This window comes from Akebia trifoliata, chromosome 3 (assembly GCF_017979445.1).
Source record: "Akebia trifoliata isolate Shusen 1 chromosome 3, ASM1797944v1, whole genome shotgun sequence".
Classification (NCBI taxonomy): Eukaryota; Viridiplantae; Streptophyta; class Magnoliopsida; order Ranunculales; family Lardizabalaceae; genus Akebia; species Akebia trifoliata.
The window spans coordinates 6,651,827-6,673,131 of NC_141377.1; the positions used below are offsets into that span (position 1 = coordinate 6,651,827).

The following is a 21,305-nucleotide window of genomic DNA, read 5'->3' on the forward strand; positions in this document are numbered from 1 at the left end:
CATTTTAGATCTACTTCTGACGTGCTGCTTGAAGTTGCCCTTGCTTTTTCTTGTGTAGAGTGCTTCATCCTCACCCTTAAACAAGATTCCTCTCATTTGCTTAGCCAAAGCTTCTTGACCAACAAGCAAATTTTCAAACTCAACAAGTAATGGTTGTGTCGGCCATCCTTGTACTGCAGCAACAAAGCCTCGGTATTCTGGTCGCAAACCATGGATAATTATTCTTTTTATCCTGATTTCTCCAATAGCAGTAATCGGATCTAACTCTGAAATTTCACGGCATATCGACTTCACCTTATGAAAGTATTGGGCGATTTTCATATCACGTTGCGCCATTGATAGCAACTCGTTCTCGAGAAGTTGTAGCTTTATATCATTCTTCTTTGAAAAAAGTGTAGCAAAAGTATCCCATGCTTCTTTCGGTGTTTTGGCATCTCGAATGTACTCTAACATTTCTTCTTCAATTGTGGTCTTTAAAGCAAACATCGCCTTGCCTGTTTTAATCTTCCATTTTCTCAAGATGCCATTGGCATCTTCTATTGTCGGTTGTGTAACCTCACTACCACCGACAATCTCCCAAAGGTCTTGACCTTGTAGGTAAACCTCCATGCATGTTGCCCACGTGTTGTAGTTTTGATTGTTGAGCTTCTTGATTCCTCCAACTACTTGAAAGTCACTCATCGTGCTGATAAAACTTCGACTAAACGGAACAAACTTGACTAACGATCTTGTAGAGTAGTAAATTCCTCACGACTCAAGAGAGTTCCACCAAAATCGATCCTTTGCAACCTCGCTCTGATACCAATTGTTGAGGAAAAAATCTAGAGTACTTGACTCTATAAGCACAAATATTGGATATAAACAAGTAACAATTTACTTGTACTATACCCTCAATAAAAATATCACTCACAAGTTGAAGAAGAAAATAACACTCTATTAAGAAGAACACACTTTTACAAACACTCACACTTTTTACAACCTCTCAAGACCTCTTACTCACAACTCATTTCTCCCAACTTGTTTTCTTACTACTTGATACAAAATGAGAGGACTCACCCTTATTTATACTAGTGGCACCTCCTTAACTAATGACTAAGATTGTGCCAATACATTTTTAATCTAGTGGTTACAATTTTGTCATCTAGAACTTTCTAAAAATATCTATTAGTCTAGAGTTTTCTACCAAAATATCTACAATTCTAGAATTTTCTATTTTTCTCTTATCTAAAAATATCTAGAGTTTTCTCTAGGAAGATTCTAGAAATTGGTCTCTAAAAATATCTAGAGTTTTCTCTAAGAATATTCTAGAAAATGGGCTCTAAATTGTCATTGGGCCTTTCCTAATTGGGCTGATGTTGAATTTTAACAGGAGACACCAAGTTTCTTGGGCATTTGATTTGTGGATCTTGATGTGACGATATTGGTAAATTCATTATAGTGATCCATTTCTTCGATTATAGATGCTTGAGCAATGGTGGTCATCAAGGAGAAGTTAAGAAGATATAAGTAGATGTCTTTATATTTTGCCCGTAGCTACTTTAACAAACATCATGGAATTCATATTCAATTTAGATGTTTTTTTTCCTTCCCTTATTCTAAAAACTTTGTCTGATTATTTAGTAAAAAGTATCAACCTCATCGGTCTTTAATTGTTAGAGATACGAGATTTTCACTTATTTGAAGAAGCTAAAATTTCTACTAAGATTGCAATTTTTGATGTTCGAAAATGGTTCATTGAGCTAAATCAGATTGCTACCTTAAAAAAAATGCTCATGCTCCAAATGAAGTGAAGAGCCTATTGCCTATTGGAATTAAGAATAAAAGCTCACTCATGTCCTCCATGAAGAATTTTCATGATTTCTTGGAAGTCTCCTTCGAGAGGTTGGATAAAAGTACATATTGATGGTGCCTCAAACAAGAATCCAGGGAGTTCTGTGGGTGGTTTTATCGTAAGGAGAATGAGGGGAAGTTCATTAGAGCAGGTTATTTATTCTTTGGAAACAATTCCAACAATGTGGCTGAGTTTTCAACAATCATAAGAGCTCTTCAAGTGCTGGATTTTCGTCAAGATCAAGTAATTCTAGAGATTGTTTCCTTTTTGGTAGTGAATGCTTTAAAGGGTGGTGCATTCCCTTAGCAAGTGATTTAGGTGATGCATAATATAAAGTCTGCTTTATCCAAGTGTCATTGGAGCACTCCAAATGTTTGGAGGGAATGCAATGGACTTACAGACGCACTTGATGATTTTGGAAGTTTTTGTCAATCTTTTGTAATTTATTCTTCTTTGGACGATCTTTTCCCTTGTTAGCGAAACCATGAACCCAAATTCAAACCAAGCGAACTGACGAAACAAATAACATAAGTAAAGAAATTCAAGTACCCCCATCTTCAAGCTCCTATTAAATCCCTTGATTTTATTTGTTGCCAATAATCCTTCTTTTTCACTCTAGTTAAATCCAACAATGGACCTATTCTATTTTCCCGACAGTTCTAAAAAAATTACTATTACTGAAAAATAAATCAAGAAGACTATAAACTCAATCGATGTCTAGGGTTATAGAGGAAATAATGGGGGTCATAGAAACCGTAGAGTATGTTTTATATATATACATAGGTCATTTAATCAATGTTTGATTAATACTCACACGTAAAAATAAGATTTGAAGTTGTTTTCACCAAAATCTTAGTATGAATTTACAAAATATGGGATTTTATTATAAAATTGCAACTATTAGACAATTTTAAGAATAGGGTAACGATATTACCATACCATCATAATATGAGTCCACTATAGGAAAAATGATCTATAGCAACGACTTGTAACGACGGTCAATTAAAATCTGTGGCTATAAACCATTTAGTTGCACCCAAAACTTAAGTCGTTATTGAAATATCCTGTCACTCCCACTCCCACTAGCACTCTCTCTCTCTCTCTTTCAGCCTCACTCTCCTCACGGGTCAGCAAACCCTCTTCTAGTCCTCTCTCTCTCTCTCTCTTCGATCTGTTATGTTTCTCGAATTCCCTTTGTATTCATCTATCATTAAATAAACAAGCTCTCTCTCTCGACTCAACATGTTCATGCTGGATCCATAACATCGTTCATTAGGTTTGTTTTGTTGTTCCACTCTTGAACTATTCTAGGGTTTGAGCTATCGGTCTCACTCAGTAATTTTGATTTTTTTATTAATTTCTTCAGATCTGTGAGTTTGAGCTCTCAAATTTTCTCTTTCTATATAATCTTCAGTGGCTTTGGTAATAAGTTTTCAATCTAATATCGAAACTTTAATCAGGTTCGATGGTCTAGTTTTGGTTCAATTTCAAATCAAAATCCTTATTTCTTTAGTGTTGGTTCAATTTTTGGTTCGATTCCAAACCAAAATCCTAATTTCTATAGTTTTGATTCTATTTTTAATTCATTTTCAAACCAAAACCCTAATTTCTCGTTTTATAGCTAAGATTTTAATCAAAGAAACTGGTACTTTTGATTACGGTGTAGCAATCGATCCCTAAACCCTAGATTTCATTTTCTAGGTTTTTAATATCAAGAGGAGATCAACTCAGTTAAGTTTCCGCATCGACAATCAAGTTTTTAAAGCTTTTATTACTTGATATTTTGGTACTTCAACTCTGGTCTCAATCACATTTTGGGAGAAATCAGATTTCAGGTGAGTTTATGGTTCAATTTCAGTTTAAAAGACTTAGATTTATGGATTCACTTTGATTTTTTTTTTTTTTTTTAGAATTAAACCTTGATTTCAGTATAATCATTTATTTCAATCGGTCTGGACTCTTGCTTGCCTCTCTCTCTCTCTCTCGATTGAGTCTTCTATGAAAATCTCCAATTGGATTAACCAAGTAAGTAAAAAAAAAAAAAATTACCTTTGAAATCGCTGATCGAGAGATAAACAGTGAGCTTTGGTACAATTATGATCATTTTCTTATCCATTTTTTCAATATGGTTTTGATTTGTACCATTTGTTAATGCTATTTAATAAGGGTTGGGTTCCGTAGACACATAAAGCTACAACACTTTTGTCTTATATGGTTAAAAAGATTTGGAATGAGCTGATTTTTTGTAAGGATGATTTCTGTGGTGAGGGGATCATCCTTGCTAAAAATCATTCCATTCCAAAAATTCTAACCCCATCAAAAGTGATTTACAAAAATTGGACGGTCTAAAAATTTTCAACTTGTAAACATGGGGCTAGAAATTTCATAATGGGCTGATTTTTGGCAAGGATGATCTCATTACCATAGAGATCATCCTCACAAAAAATCAGCCCATTTCAAACATTTTTGCCATATAAGACAAAACACGTTGTAGCTTTATGAGTAGCTTTATGTGTATACGGATCCTAATCCATTTAATAAATGTTAATCTGTCTGTTTTGACAGTTCAATTTCCCCTCCAATTAAAGTCAATATGGTTTTGATTATCCCTTCTGTAATGGGCTAGAATAGAAGTAGCACAACCCAAGCTCAGAACTTGAATGATGCATCAAAGGTATATCCATTTGATTTGCTCATTTTTCCATTCTTTGATCAATGGGTGGGACCTAAAATTATATATGCAAGTGACATGAGTAGGCACTAGGCTTTTCAAGATAGTTGCAGCAGCAGCAACTATGGTGGGTGGGGATAGTAGCAACTAGAAACTAGCAACAACAACTCAATAGGAATCAAAATTTGTTTATTGGCAATATGTCAACCAATTGAGCTATGTTTTGACACTTACTAGCATATTGCCAAAATGTATTCAACAAGAAAAAAAAAACCCTACGCATCTATAACAATTTAACTGCCACTAAATGTTGACATTTATTCCTTCTAGAGAAATGCTTGGTTATTTTGTTACATGTGAGATAGGGATTCAATTTCTGATGTGGACCCAATGATAGACTCAGTTGTAGTAAGAGAAAAAGGCACTTTATTCATGATGCATTCACCTTTTTGTGTTTAAATCAGTTTAACTCTAAGCATTCATTTGTAGTGTTTTGTCTTTCAATATCCTCAAGATCCATTGTCAACTTGAAAAGGTTAAGGTAGCTATGATGTTATTTGTCTTAACTGCTTCATGTTTAGCTTCCTTTTATGCCCATATAATCTAGGGAAATTTCCAGTTTAGTTGAACCTTAATCTAGGAAACTCTGATGGTTTGGGAGCTAATTCTATTCTGTTAAAAAATTGCATCATTTCTAATAGAATTTCTCATCTATCATTGTGAGCACATCAAGGTCTACAAGCTCTTCAATAGATGACACTAATTTAATTTTTTTTTATAGTGGAATAACAATTGTATTTATACACTCTATTTTTGGAACTCAATATGGATGCCATCTTAAGGTCATTGCTAGATTGATGTCTTGAAATTATTGTGAATGATAATCCCTTGCAACTATTGAGACCGAGTTAAGTTATATGACTTTCTGATAATACGTTGTTCGTGTCTCCTATGTAAAAAAGGATTCTGTTCATATATTTCAAATTATAGGTCAAGATAATGAAAGGAAAAGACTTAAGAGAGAACAAAGTCTATGCATTTGTGTCCTTTAGAACAAAAAAATTGGCTGCTAAGGTTATTCAACTTCCCAATAATATTGAATTCAAGGTAAATGCACCTTATCAGGGGCGGAGCCAGGATTTTGCTCATGTGCGAGCAACCAAGGGTACAATTTTTTTATGGGGGACAACTAAGAGTGGAAAAAAAATTTGTGGGGGCAATAGTTGCAATTTTTTTTATCCCCCACTAAAATCTGTTGCAATGGTTCACTAATCGATACACTTTGAAAATTCTTGTGGGGGCAAGTGCCCCCACTATGCTTTTCTATTTTTTCCATTGGAATATTTTTCTTACTAAGGCAGTTGTAAGTCCCTTTAATGCTTTGCTATGTGCAAGTTTGCAATTTGATTAATCTCATAATGGATTGGGTTACCAAACTTACTGTGGGTAATGCAGGGCTATTCTAAAATAAAGAGTATGCCGCTTCTCACTTCTATGGAGAATTGTGTTATGGTACGTCTTGAGGCTGGAAAACCCATGTATACGCCATCGTGAGTATTGGAAATTATTATAATGTTATTTTTTCACAAACGATAAGACATGAGCATAAATGTGTGAACTGGGCTTTTCAACTATGTTATATAGTATCTTTGCATTTATCTTTTTTTATATTAAATTTTTTTATCACTATCTTTGGATGTTATAGATTCTCATATGCATTTGCTAATGCAGCCACTGATAATACACAATAGATGATGCAAATGAGTTGATTTGGATTTGATCCTTCAAAGGTATGTCTATTTGATGACTCTTTCTCTTCTAAGTGTCCTTGTATATTTGATCTAAAAAGTTCCTATAATATTAGTTCCAGCTATCGAAGGAAATTTATTGAGTTTCCTTTAAATCTATTTCACTTTGCACTTAGCTTTCTAGTAACAAAACCACTTAGCATGGTTAATATTTTATGTTCTTTTACCATTAAATGGTCCTATTGTTTGTTTTAAGGCTGATTGAGACATTATGTTAAGGTCTGTTACATATTGTCACTAATGTTCCATGATCATAGTGTTGTGTTGTTGCTGGTGAAGGTCACATGGTAGATTTGGGGATTAATTGTTAATCGTTCAGTACGTTCGTGTTATTTGTCTAAGTTTTTATTTTTATCGTTTACATGATAATTAATCATAATCGTTCAAGGTCTTTGTGTAGAAACACAATATGTATGGTCCATGGCTTGGGGAATTATCTGGGGTGTTTATTCATTCAACGAACTCATAATTCTCGCATTATGCTCAAAATCATAAGAGTTTGGCGCTCTTTCGTTTTCTGTTTCTCCACCGCTATAGAAATGTAGTCACTTGAGAACACATCTAGCCTCACATGCTTTGGACACTAGCTCATATATTGTGTCAACAAGCCACAGATGATCTGCATTCAGTTTTTTAAATGTGATGGATTCATAGAATCTTGGCTTTCCTCACCTTTCTAGGAATTGTCCCCATTGCATATGTACTTGACAACAAGTTTTTCAGCTTGCTCAAGTATCCCTATTCTTAATGTGATTTGTCTAATATTTGAAAATATGAATCTATTTAACATTTGAAAATTCAAAATGTATACTCTATCTTATAAAAAAATGTTATAATATTTATTTTTTCTCATTTGAAAGAATATTTATTCCTGAATGTTTTCCAGTTGTATTCGCATTTTTATGCAGAACATGCGAGGTAAAAAATTATTATGGCCAATCTTTTGTGGTAATAGTTATTACTAGTTATTGATTTGAAACCTTTACATTTGAGCAATTCTCATGTTCTTTCTTGAAAACCATTAAATTCCAATTAACACATTTCTGTGATTCTTCTTCTATATGATGAGGTCAATAATGTACTAGGTCTTTTTCGTTTCCCAAGCTGTTGCATTTAGGACGTCGGAAGATCTTTTGTGCTTCTCTTGAATTAAACTTGTCAAGTTGAACTCATCTTCTAACACTTACTTTTTTTTTCTGATCATGAAATAGATGATTGAGAGATTAAATTGGATGGCTGATAAATCAGAAAAAGGCCTTCGTCAAAGCAGAGGTATCATGGTAAATTATATTTATAGGTAAATCTTCTGCCCAAAACTTTCATCTTCCATTTTTTTTTTTTTTTTTAATTTATGCCCTATTTTCACTGAAAGGGAAGAAAAGTAGGGTCCCCATTTGCTAGATCGTAAGGAAAATCTACAATGTACGCTTCGAGTGCTTAGTTTTCTTTGCCTTTTGAATTGTTATTACCTTCCATAGAAAGAAACTACAGGTTAATAGTTTTCCTAAGCCGAGTACAAGTGCTTGATGTCTCTGTTCTACCATGTTCTCGAGGGGAACATAGTTTTATGACCTTCCATCTTTTAGGTATTAGATTTTTTCAATAGCTGCATGGATGCCTAGATAATGGATGTTGAATGGTCTGTGGAGGAAGTCCTCCAAATCATAATCATCAATCGCCAATCTTGGTGAGGTGAAAGGATGAAGGTAAAATGTTATTGGTCTATTTGACATTAGAAATTGTAGTCCAATTATTTTTTGGGAAAAATTATTTTCATGGAAAATAACGTGCCTTTAACTTGTATTTTGGAAATATTGAATCCGAGCAGATGTTTACTCAATTACGGTTCACATATGAGCAAGAAAATCATCCTGAGGAGTTCTTCATTCCATATGTGTGGCAGCTGGTACTGTCTCGCAGGTATTGTTCCGACTCTTATGGCTCCTTACGCTACAAATTTTTTTTGTTTTCCAATCAACAAGTTTCAAACCCAAGAATAAGCATACAAGCATTGGCATTCTGAATCTAACTCCTTTGGTGCCAAAAACCATTCTAGTGTTTCATTTATTGCTTGGCCATTTTTGCCATACTCTGAAACAATAAAGACATTTCTACTTATTTTGAACTCATCACACAACTTTTACTTCTGTATTAAAATCGAAGATCTGTATTCAATTAGTTGCTTATATATGTTGCGTCCCAATTTGATGCTGATTACACCACACTTTCCCAGCAGCTTCAGTTATAATCCTGGTGCCATTAATCTATTCCCAGCCAATCTGCCTGTAGAGGTAAAGTACTTGAAGTTCCTTGCTACCTATAATAATAATAATTTTATGTGTTATTATGGAGGAAATAGGACTGTTCTATGCATATTATACTCTTTTAGTTGCAAGTCGTGCTTCTTAATATCAATAAACTTTGGTCATGTAGAAAGGTCATTTAGTTGGGAATAAAGTTCAATAGGACTGCCTTTCAATTGTCTACACTGTGCATGCACAAATATAATACATGCACATACACAAGTACAAACAAACAAACTACATTTACACATGTACTATCACAAGTTAATGAAGTATAGCCTATCAATGCCAATATTGTTTGGTCATGAAGGAAGACCATGGAGTTTAGTTAGGAATAAAGTCAAAAAGGACTACCCTTCTGTTCAATTGACAGTATGGAAGGTATGAAATGGTGAACCATCTTTTTTATATCTTGAAAAGAAATTAATGCAATTTGTCAACAAAAAAAAATCAGATAAAAATAACTAAATAGTAGACATACTTAAACTAATGTGGTGTAATTGCAGTTTTGACCTCCAGTTGGCTGGGTGAACTACCAATATATGCCACCGCAGTTTCATGTCGTGTTTCACAGCTTTGTTGCCACATGTTGGTAAAAACACCTCTCACTTCCTTTTGTTTCTCTCTCTTGAATCTTTCAATTACATATCCCTTCCAATACATGTGCATGCGCAATACATTTGAAAAATTGTATTTGAGGTAGATGTATGTGGATGGTTGTGCTAGTAATGATAACAAGTATGAAGTGGGGAAGAACCTTGTCTACGGTATCTAACTCTAGTCAAAACTGATAACACACATTGATAATTTTTTATTATTGGTCTTTGATCGTTGTGCAGGCTGGAGGAATTTGTACGGTCACAATCGCATACTTGAGTTGCTCACAAATTGAAGAGAGAAATTGTAAGCTTTTTATATTAGTCTTGATCAGCTATAATTTCTTGTTAAGTTGTGCTAGAGTGACCTCAAGTCAGAATCTCATATCGCACTTCTTGACGTGAAAGTGGATAGGATTTTTAGTTTGAAAAATTATCAACTTAAAGTATATGAGGATATTTTTGTAAAGTTATTGTAATAAGTAGTGATAATATATTTTGTAGTTTCAAATTGTAGAATGAAATTTGGATTGACAATTAAATTTATGAAAGTTGAAGACGAGGGGCATTTGGGTCTTTTTATGTTGGTAGTTGGGGTTTCGGTTATCAATTTAAAAAAATAGGGGTATTTCCAATATTCAGCAACATGTGAAGGGGGTAGGTGTAAAATAAAATTTTTTTTTTTTTTTCAAAAGTTCTTCTGTGTGACCGTAGTTTTTTAAGACCAAGTTTTTTTTTACAAAAATTCCCTACAGCAACGGTCGGGCGACAGTAGCTAAAGGCCTTGTATATTTTTTTAATAAAAATACCATCTAGCAACGGCCAATAGCAATTGGCCGTCGATAATACATATAGCGTCGGAGGTTTTATCGACGACCACCAACGGCTTGAGCGACAGTTATTATATGAATTTGTGACAGGTTTTTACCCTATAGCGACGGTCGTTGACCGTCGCTATATCTCTATTTTAGTGGTCCATGCCATAAGAGATTTAAGTATGAGATCACACCATTTAAAATGAGATCGTCCTTGTAGCATCTACTAATAAGTTGTGATTTTATATGCACGTAGTAGTTATATATAAAAAGACCTTGAAATGAAATTCATCTGCCCATGAGTGGCAATGTAATGGTCATCGTGTACACAGAGTCAATGTCAAGCTATGTGCCATTGTAAATATTAATGTGCTGACACTACAACATTTTCGATCTACAACAATGGATTTTTCTACCACTATTGGGCACCTTTTCCATCGGTGAAACCTATTGCAACGAATAAGCAGCGGAACTGAGCTTCGACGGTGTTGCCTCGGTCGCTAAATGTAAAAGTGGATACCATATTCTATTGGTATAGGTAACACCTATAATGACGCATATTAAAATCCGTTGCAGTAGTTTGTTTTCTTAACAAACGGAATGTAATACATATAACGATGGATATTAATATCCGCTGCAATAGATCATTTAAAAAAAAAATTAAAATATAATACATATAGTGGCGAATATTAATATCCGCTGCCATAGATCATTTAAAAAAAATAAAATATAATACATATAGCGGCGGTTATTAATATCTGTTGCAATAGATCATTTAAAAAAAATGTAATATATATAGCGACGGATATTAATATCCGCTGCCATAGGTCATTTAAAAAAAATATATATATATAACACATATAATGATGGATATTAATATATGCTGCAGTAGATCATTTTTTTAAAAATAAAATATAACACATATAGCAGCAGACATTAATATCCGCTGCAATAGGTCATTTTTTATATCTATATATATATATAATCTATGTTCTCCAAGATGTATATATTGAAAACAAATATACAATAAACAACACCATATGGAATGTGGAAATGAATATTAACAATGTTCTATTTCCTATGAATAAAAGTGAAAATGAAAAACATTAACATTCTACATATAGAAACTATGAAAATACATATAGAATAACTTAGAAGATTCATACCAGTAGTTATTTGTACCATCTTGCTCCTCTTAAAAATCTTTACCAGAAGAATCATAACAATAATGTGTCCCACTTTCGTCTTTAATTCATCAAGCGAGCTAATTTTCATCCATTTAGGTCTCTCCTACAAAGATAAAAAATAAAAAAATCAACCCATTTGTGATAATAGTCGTAAAGAATGTCGTAATCCTTCTCTAATGAAGGAGAGTACCAGTTTTGTAGTTAGTCATAAAGCACTTGTTGCACTATTCCTCGAGAAGGTAAAATCATGTTTTGAAGTTTTGTGACACCTTGGATATTTCAGCTGAGATCAAAATGAAACATTCAATGTTACAATTTTATATTAGTGATTAGAACTTAGACATGTGCCCTTATTCATTGTTTGGTTCACCGGTTTAAACAATCTACCTGTTAACCTTATATATGAACTTAAAATCTATGGTTAAATAAGGTTAAAAGGTATTTTGTTTAAACCGGTAAAAAACCTTAATACACACTTTAGCATACTTATTTAATCATCAAATTAATCAGTATTTGTGATTCTAGGAACATAAAGTCATTGGAGAAAATTTTAACCTTCATTGTAGTTCCCTCCTTGTGTACTTTCTTAGCAACTTCTGTAGCATTGTCATTACCACTTTTCTAAAAAAAAAAAAAAAAAAAGATTTTATATTTAGGGGGTTTAAAAAAAACCCTTTTATACATATATAATTAAAAAGAAAATAACTAGTGTAATAAATTGAAAACTTACTGGGTTCAAAGATGTAACAAGCATCAGTGACTGCAATAGCGAAGTAAATTGTCAGATTGCAATGAAATATCTGATAAGTTATTTTGAACTTTCACCAAGAAGACACTATAAGATATGAACTATTTCACAAAACGTACATGCAGAAGGCCACTAGCAATTAGTTGTTTGTATACATAGAGTTCAAAGTGGTTTGCATACACATTACCTGAGCACAAACCATCGTTAAGGGGCCTCACATTGAGTAGGGTTAACCTGCCCTTGAAAAAGAAGACAACTCTAAGCTAAATAATAAAAAGTTAATGCTAACTACTTGCAATTACAAGTTTTAAGAATTTTTGTTTCTTGTTTTATCTTTTAGCAAAAAAAAAAAAAAAAAAAACATTAAATGAACAAGTACAAATACAAAAGTTTTGTTGAAGCCACAACAAAAGACAATTTGCTTATTATAGGTTGATGACATAGCACACATTAAGTGGAATACATACCCGTCGATAGGAGAAGATTTAAAAAACTAACCGTCATGAAAAGTTTCACATACTCCAAAGGCATGAAAAGGTTCTGCTAATAGATATTATAACATAAATAAGAGAAATCTGCTAAAACCTAATTATCACAGGGGGACAAAGATCAACATCTCAACATAAAAATAAGGGCTAAGCAATGGACCTATATACCAATGTCTTGATGCCTAACATGGTATCCTTGAAAAAAGACAATGCAAAAGGAATGCGAACAAATAGATAATTGGGGATGTCCAAAAGGAAGTAAAATTGGTAAAATTTCATTCAATATGTAGGAGAACAACAGTGTCAAGCTTGCTATTAGCTTCTTCATAACATGGGAGACCGGATGTTCATGTATGCAATTACTGCTATGCTGCATGGATTTTTCAAATCGTGTGAAGATTTGGTAAAATTCTTTTCGACTTCTTCTAATGCCTATTGTAAATTGAACGCAAATCAGTATCAATATCCATGTTTGAATCGATGATAAAAGAATAAAGGATAACTAGCCTAAAAGGAATGGCTACCCTTGTAATTGTTTCCTACATAGAGTTGGAAATGTTAGTTTATAGACAAACCGATCACTTCTTCTTTTAGTGGCATTCTCTACATAGAGTTGGAAATGGGCCAAGTTATTGGACTTTTGAATCATAACAAGACTCCGTAAAGCCAAATCTGATTCGTCTGAAGTTTCAATATTTTCTTCTGCTAAATCACAAAAGACTTAAACATATACTTAATTTGAAGGAGAGGTCTTTATTTTCTCTCCAAAGCCCAACCTTCACCAAACACATGATGAGCATATACCCAAGCCAACGTGCCAACAGTGTCCCAAGCACTCGATTCCCTATACTCCAAGTTGCCTTATAAGTTGCCATCATATAAAACAAAATGCTGGCGAGTTTTGCTATATATATTGTTGACGGACAAGAGAGTTTTTAGAAGATATCTATTCGTGGGTTGATATATGTTGAACACGATTTTTTTGGGAAGTTTCTTTTTGTAGGACTCTTTGGTTGGAAAGTTACGTAAGTAGGATACTCTCAATTGGTCTTTACACGTTTCTATAACCCAATATATTGCTTGTGGGTGTCAGTTCTTTATGGTATCAGAGCAGGCAGATATTTGATCTCTGACCAACACATGTGAATAAAACTATAGCAATTTTCACCTTCTCCAGTTCTGCAAAGGGGTTGAAGGATTTCGTAGCGAATATATATAGCAATCAAAACTATTTTTCAATTGAAATGTGAAAAATATCTGGGAAATTTAAAAAGGATGTGAGTTGAACTTGACATGTATTGTCCACACACCACTGATGCGAAAACTCTTCTAAAACGGGCTGAAGAAGATAAAAAAAAAAATTCCCTGCTTAACAGTTTGAAGCTAGAATTTGAAAATCTCAGACGTAATATTCTTATGCATCCCCAACTCTCTACTTTGTCTAGTGTTTGTGCTATCATTCAAAGGGATGAAACTTGAAAAAAATGCTATAAATACTGAGTCAAAATCTTCTGAGATAGTTGAATCTAGTGCTTTATTAGCTGAGAAAGATGATAAAAGAAAGATTTTTGGCACTATAAAGTATAAGAATCACAATCAGAATAAGGGTAAGCGTAAGCTTTAAAGATGTGATCACTGTGGAAAAACTGGGCACACCAAGGATCGGTGTTGGAAGCTTTATTCCCACCTCATATCTAATACTGAAAAACATAAATAAAAAGGACCATGTAGCAATAGTTGATACGTCTATCTCAATGAGTCATTGAGTCATCTCCTTCAACAACTTAGTAACTCTGTATATTTTTTAAACTGCGATGTTATTTTCTCCTACTACTGTTATCTTTCAAGATCGAACATCAGGGAAGATGATTTGTGAAGGAGTCTATTCGTATGGCTTGTACTTGATAAATCAAATTGATCCGGCATATCATACCAACGGCTTTGTGGAAAGTCGCATTTTGCATAAACGGCTTGGACACCCATCCAACCATATCTTATCTTGTATGTTTCCTTCTATTTCTGTTGAGTCAACTACGTGTGATGTTTGTCAATTTGTTAAGCAAACTGTTTATCGTTTGTTAGTTCATCGTCCATGTCTTCTAAACCCTTTGACTTAATTCATTTTGACTTGTGGGGTACTGCTCCTATTGATTCTTATGATGGTTATACATATTTTGTGTTATTCATTGATGATCGATCTCGTGCTACATGGTTATATTTATTAAACTAAAAAACTGAGGTGTGTTTTATTGTATGGAGTTTCATAATATGTTGATGAACCAATTTGGTGCCAATGGTGCTGAATATACCCAAGGACCTTTTCCCCAATTACATATGCAGCCAATAAATTATCCACCAAACTAGTTGCGTGGGCATGCTGCAATAGAATGAGGTGGCAGAGAGAAAAAATCGATATATCTTGGAAACTGCGAGAGTTCTCATGTTTCAAATGAATGTGCTAAAACGGCATTGGTCCCATGGAGTCTTGGTTACTGCATATCTTATTAATTGACTTCTCGGTCACATTCTCAATTTTAAGTCTCCTTTGGAGGGCTTACAAAATCGAAAGCCTAATATATCTCATCTACGGATGTTTGGCTGTGTATGTTACGTGCACTAACAAGCAACTTATCGTGATAAATTTGATGCTTGTGCCACTCAGTGTGTTTTTCTTGGGTATTTTTCTACAAAGAAAGGATACAAATGCTATGATCCAGCATCTCGAAAGCTTCTTTCTCGTGATATTCGATCTGATGAAATTGGACCATATTTCCAAACACGGAGTGAATCTGGAAATCGGTCCTAGGGAGCGTATTTATCTGATTTGGTACCACTTTCAATAGTAATTAAAAGCTCCTTGACACTTTTTACAAAAATAAAAAGTATTGGTGATTTAGGGATTTTAAGGAATTAGGGAAAAAGAAGTCGCTACATAGTTCTAAGTCTAAGAACCATAAAATTGACTCCAAATAGATTTAGGTCGGGTTACGGGTAAGAGAAAAATGGGTAAGAGGTCGAGTTAAGGGTTTCGGAAGGTATTAGACACTTAACCCGATTGAGACGAATCCAAATAATCTTATGGTCAAGAAAAGAAGATTAGGGTCAAATTAAAGTTTATGGTCCTTTTTGGATGTAGTTACATCATCATTATTTTATATCTAAATTACAAAAAATTGAGGCTTTGAATCCCTTGGTCAAAACGAGTTATTTTGTTGCATTGTTGTTGTGGTATGTAGTAAGCAAAAATAGTACACACCCTATACAAAATACATCAATGCTGAAAGGGTTCAATTTTCGTCCGAAAAATGGTGTGCAAATATAAAAAACACAACATAGGCCTTAATATTGGTGTGTCCACATCATAAATGAATTTTTGTCGATTTTGACCTTGAAAAAGTGAATTTCTCAATCCAATTTTTGCCACACCTTGACCAATACAAGTGTTTTTCTTTTAAAATTTGATATTTCATATCATCTCACTAATATTATGTTGACTCACCTGAGTTATCATGTTTCCTACGAGATAACTCGTTTAATAATTGCTTTGGATTTAATAAATCTTTTAATAATTATTACATTTAATAATACATAAATTTAATAGTAATCTTTCAAAAATATATATATATATACAAAAAATTGATCAAATTTTATTAACTTGACCAAATTTTTTTGTATAAGATAGTTCACAACTAGAATCTAACTTTTTTGTGAACGATGCCAACATAATTTGAAGCCCCCATTTCAACCTTCAAATGATCAGAGATCAAAATCTCTTCCACATATTGACGAAAACGTGGTCGAAGGAACTTGTATAGCGTAGTGTAGTGAGAACATCTAATGCACGTCCCTAGCCAATAGCAATTGGATAGGATCCATTGTCACATCCTAATCTCTAGCTTGATTATGATTTTTTGCTTTGTTCAATTGAGATAGGAACCCTTGCTTTAAATTTTAATAGGATGCAATAAGCACAAGTTGGGCTGCCAATGGAAATTCTCAAAAAAATTAAGTTGGTTTAGTGACCCACCACATTTTGATTATTATTTGAGATATCCCACATTTGGCTTTTTGGCCTTAATCTTCTCTAATAAACTAATAGAAAATGACCAATTGACTCATGTTGAACCTCTAGCTAAAAATCCATGATTTTTCTGATAAAAAAGAATTCTCTTCAATCTCTTATTTAAAAAAATTTACCCTCGTCTTCAACCTTAATATTATATCTACCTCAATCTTCAAATCTAAAGGCAACATACGGATTTAATTTGGAGAGTAGAAAACAATGGAAATTTTAATTAGCAAAATCTAAGTATTTCTACGGATGGAAGGGTTTGAAGAAGACTATTTGTGAGAAGAAAAATCAAGAAAGGATGTTTGGAGACCCGCGTTTCGGAGACCCCACAATCCTATTGGTTCACGGGTATTGAAGGCATCTCAAATTTACAAAATTACCATACCATGTTGGGATGCCTTCGATACACACCGACCCTAGATTCCTATTGGTTCATAGGTATTTTTCCTCAATGTTGCACTCTCTCAACTGGAGTTGAAACTTCAAATGCTTGACTTCCTCAACCAGTTGAATCCAAAGGCAAAACCTCCTTTCAACAAGATTTGGGAAGTCTCATAACTATGACTTAAGTCATTCCAGATGCATTGGTTGAACTTGATCAGGCTATAAGGCTGAAGACAAGTTTGAAGAACCCATGGATATAAGATGTATTGAGGAATAGGCACCAACCCCAAAGCTTCCAAGTGAACCACATACTTCGATAGACAAACACCAAGACAAGTTTGGACTTCACCCCATGAGCATCCTATTCAATTGGAAGCGTAAAACAAACATATCTTAAAACCCGTATCACTACCCATTTTTCAAAAAAAAAAATGAAATCAAATGACAGTGCACAACTTGTTGGAATTAAGATTAATCCAAACAAGCACTTGTCCCTACTCCTAACTTTTTGTTAGTATAGAAGAATGATGCATGGAAAGTGGAATGTGTGTATCGACCCACATAAATGAGTAATTAGAAACCTAAATAGAAATTTCAAACTCACTAGGAGCCTTATGAGTTTCTTGTCATGCCATTTGGGCTTGCCAATGAACTGTCAAGTTTCCAAAGCCTAATAAATGAGATTTTGCCATTATTTGAGGAAGTTTTTTTTTGCCAACTATATATATATATTTCGAGTTGTGCTGTGGTGACATTGGATTTACTGCGATTTATTACATTTCTGATGTGGAGGTACGCACATAACTGTAGATGCTGTTTCCTTCAGCTACGAGTAAACACATCTACAGTTATGTGTGCATATCGACGACAGAAATGTAAGAATCACAGTAAATCCAATGTCACCCCAGCATTAGTGATATTTTTCCATTTCTTTAAACTATACCAAGTCATAAAAATTAAAATGCATGAACCTTAACAAATTTAAAATCTTCATTTTTAACAACTCAAGAAGAATGTTGGATACAATATCTGACCTGCTTTCAGAGAATAGCAGCGAAGGGGTAGAACACCTGAAAAACATTCAATCATCAATCAAATTGGTAAAGCAACATGAGTGCTGAATTTTCCAGTTGAAACAGGAGAGATGTTTATGAATCTAAAAAATTAGATGTTGAATTATCCAGGGCACTCCTTCTCCATTGCTTCTTTTGACTAAGAGCAAAGAATCAAGCTCCACAGTGACATTGAGGTCCTGAATATTAAGAACTTCCAAGGCATGAAGAAGGGCTAGAGATTCAGCCACATTATCAGAACCGACACCAAGAGGGCAGCAGCCTGCACTTAGCACCTTCCCAAAAGAATCTGAGTACGAAACCACCTTCACTCGAGCCAGGATTAGGAATACTCGCACATCCACATTCAATTTCAGCCACCCAAATGGAGGAGGAGACCAAGAAATTGCAATGGCTCTTCTCGAAGGACAAGAAGGAATAGAAAAACCCATATATCGCTAGATTCTATTCTCAAGCACCCAACAATGATGTCTGCAATGCCCAACTGATCCTCTGAATTTCTCTATTGATTGAAGATTTTATCCCTTCAAACAAGTACCGATTCCTAGCTGTCCATAGTGACCATAAAATCACCCACGGAGCAGCAATCAACAAAGTGCCAGATTGAGTTATTGAAGACCTTCACCAACTGCAAATATTCTGGAAAGAATTCATTGGACCTGAACAATCCCTGAATGCAGCAACGAAATAATTCCAAATCGAGCATGCAAAACGGCATTTGAAAAACAAATGTTGAACATCTTAGTTTTCATTTAATAAGGCATTAATACAAAACAAGAATGAATTCATGACTTACCTGCAGTCAATCCATCTCTTTCTACTTACCAACCCTATTAGAAATCATTCTACAAAGAGATCATTGTTCATGACATTTCATCCATCTTTGTCCTTTTTTTGAAAAAATATGGGAAAATTTGACGAAGTGCCATGAACATGATCCATTTATAGCAATCTCTTGTTTATCGATTGGACCAATCTACAACAATTAACTAGGAGATTCATTCCTACAAATAGATCACTGTTCATTAGGCATTTCATCCATCTCATCTCAAGAAACAAAATTGATGAAATGCCATGAACAGGATCCATTTATAAAGATGAGTTGATGCGTCTTAAGAAGGTAATCGTCGAAGAAACTTTCCTACAAAAACTATTTCTACCATGTAAAGCTTATGTGAGTTTGTTTTTCTTGGTAAGTATATATAGGAATTCATGATTGTTGGATAGAATTTGGCCAGGTCATGCGGTCCATGAATATTTGGAAAGAAAATAAATCCAATCCATGATTGTTGGATAGAATTTGGACAGGTCATGCGGTCCATGCAAATTTGGAAAGAACATAAATCAAATTGTACCAAAAGATTTTCCATACCTTTAGCTTTTGGAAAGTTAATAAATCATATTAACCACAATGATTTCCCATATCTTTAGCCATTTATTTAGAGGGCCTAAATATTTCAAAGAGTCATGCTGGCCATGGGTGATACAAACAGAGATACAAAGGTGACAAAATGATGGTGGTGTCGCACACATTACTGTAGATGCTTTTCAGCGAGATACGAGTAAAAAGCATCTACGGTTATGTGCACGCCACCAAATCATTTTGGCACCTTTGTGTCTCCGTTTGTATCATTCCAACATTTTCCTATTTCAAAATATCTCAAGGTAGATTTGCAAATGCTAAGAATGACCATTTAGCTAAGTGGTAAGACCTTGTGGAGGTTGTTCCCAAGGTTTTCGATTCAAACCCCTTAAACCCTTTCTTATAATAATGTTAAGTGTTAACCACTAACCCCACCGAGCAAAATAAAAAATAAAAAATTTGCAAATGCTAATGCCAAGAGTAAAAAACCTGACTATGGTTCATTAACCTTCCCCAAGTGTTGATCAGACCAATATTAGTGACATAGAATTTGAACTATGATTGCATGTGCCGCCTCTTGTGTAGCGATAGAATTAAGGATAATTATGAATCGCACCACTATGGCCGTATTTGGGTGGGATGGAATTCGTTTTTATTTTTTTTATGTGCAAAAGATATTTGAATCGAGTCAAGTATTCATTGCAAAGTAACTCGACTAAGAGACATATTTGTGTGTTATATGTCATTTGTTTATTATGTTGAAAACTTTAAAAATGAGAGACGCCTGTTGTGGACAGAATTTATCCAATTATCCACAATGGATCCATGGATCGTGTTTGGTGATTTTAACACGGTTAGATTCCAAGAAGAAAAGGTGGGGGGTCGCCTTGCATCAAGTCGTTCAATGTGTAATTTCAATGATTGTATAAATTTGATTGATGTTTAGGATATGAAGACTAATAATGATTGGTTCTCCTAGAGCAATAAATCTGTGAGGTTTCGGCGAATACTGTGCAGGTTGGAAGTGCATTAATCAATCTGGCTTGATTGGTTAAAATTCCGCAAATGATTATGAATTATTTGTCATGCAGGGTGTCAGATCATGCTCTACTTAAATTGGTATTTCCAAATAATTCATCTAGAGGACGGAGGTGTTTAAATTTTTTTCAGTGTGGATAGGTAAACTAGGATTGAAAGAAGTGGTCTTTAATACTTGAAACCAAGAAATTATGGGTACACCAATGTTCCAGCTCACTAAAAAACTTAGAGCGGTAAAAAAATTCCATTAGAGATTGGACCAGGAATTATTTTGGTACTCTTCTCAGTCAGAAAGAGAAAGCTAAATGTAATTTTTTCTAGATACAAAATCAGATTCAGAGGCAACCGTTGGATAGTAATTTTCAAGTTGAAGAGGTGGAGGTGATGAGGGTCTATAATACTAAACTTGATAGTGAAGAAAGCTTTTATAAACAAAAATCGAGAGTTCAGTGGCTTCGGGAAGGGGATAGAAACATTAGATTTTTTTTATAGTTCAGTGGCCATGAACATTGCGAAGAATGGGATTATGGAGTTGGAAACGGATCAAGGAGTTTTACTCAAGGATGAAGCAAACATTGGAGCATGGGCTACAAAAAAAATTTCAACAATGTTTCGCAATTCTAATCCTTTTGTAAGTACGCAAGTGTCTTTTATTTCCAAATTTTTAGAGGAGCTTGTGCAAATTTTATCAAGTCCTATGACTAAGGAGGAGAAAAAATATGTTATTGTTGCTTCCCCAAGAAATAAATCTCCAGGTCCGAGTGGATTTGGAGTTGAGTTCTTCACCAATTTCTGAGATATTGTTGGTGAAGATGTTTGTGAAGCAGTGTTGGACTTTTTCAAACATGGGAAGTTGTTGAAGGAAATTAATGCCACATTAATTTATTTAATCCCAAAAGAAGAAAATGCCAATTGACTCAAAAAATTT

General features: G+C 34.1%; 1 long non-coding RNA gene across 1 annotated transcript; it reads left to right on the plus strand.

Annotated features, from left to right (window-relative positions):
• Positions 1–7,520: 7,520 nt before the first annotated feature.
• LOC147405787 (uncharacterized) lies at positions 7,521–9,373 on the plus strand. Its single transcript, XR_015175746.1, has 5 exons — positions 7,521–7,607; positions 8,139–8,230; positions 8,544–8,601; positions 8,924–8,994; positions 9,120–9,373. It is a non-coding gene; the product is annotated as an uncharacterized LOC147405787 (long non-coding RNA).
• Positions 9,374–21,305: the final 11,932 nt, after the last annotated feature.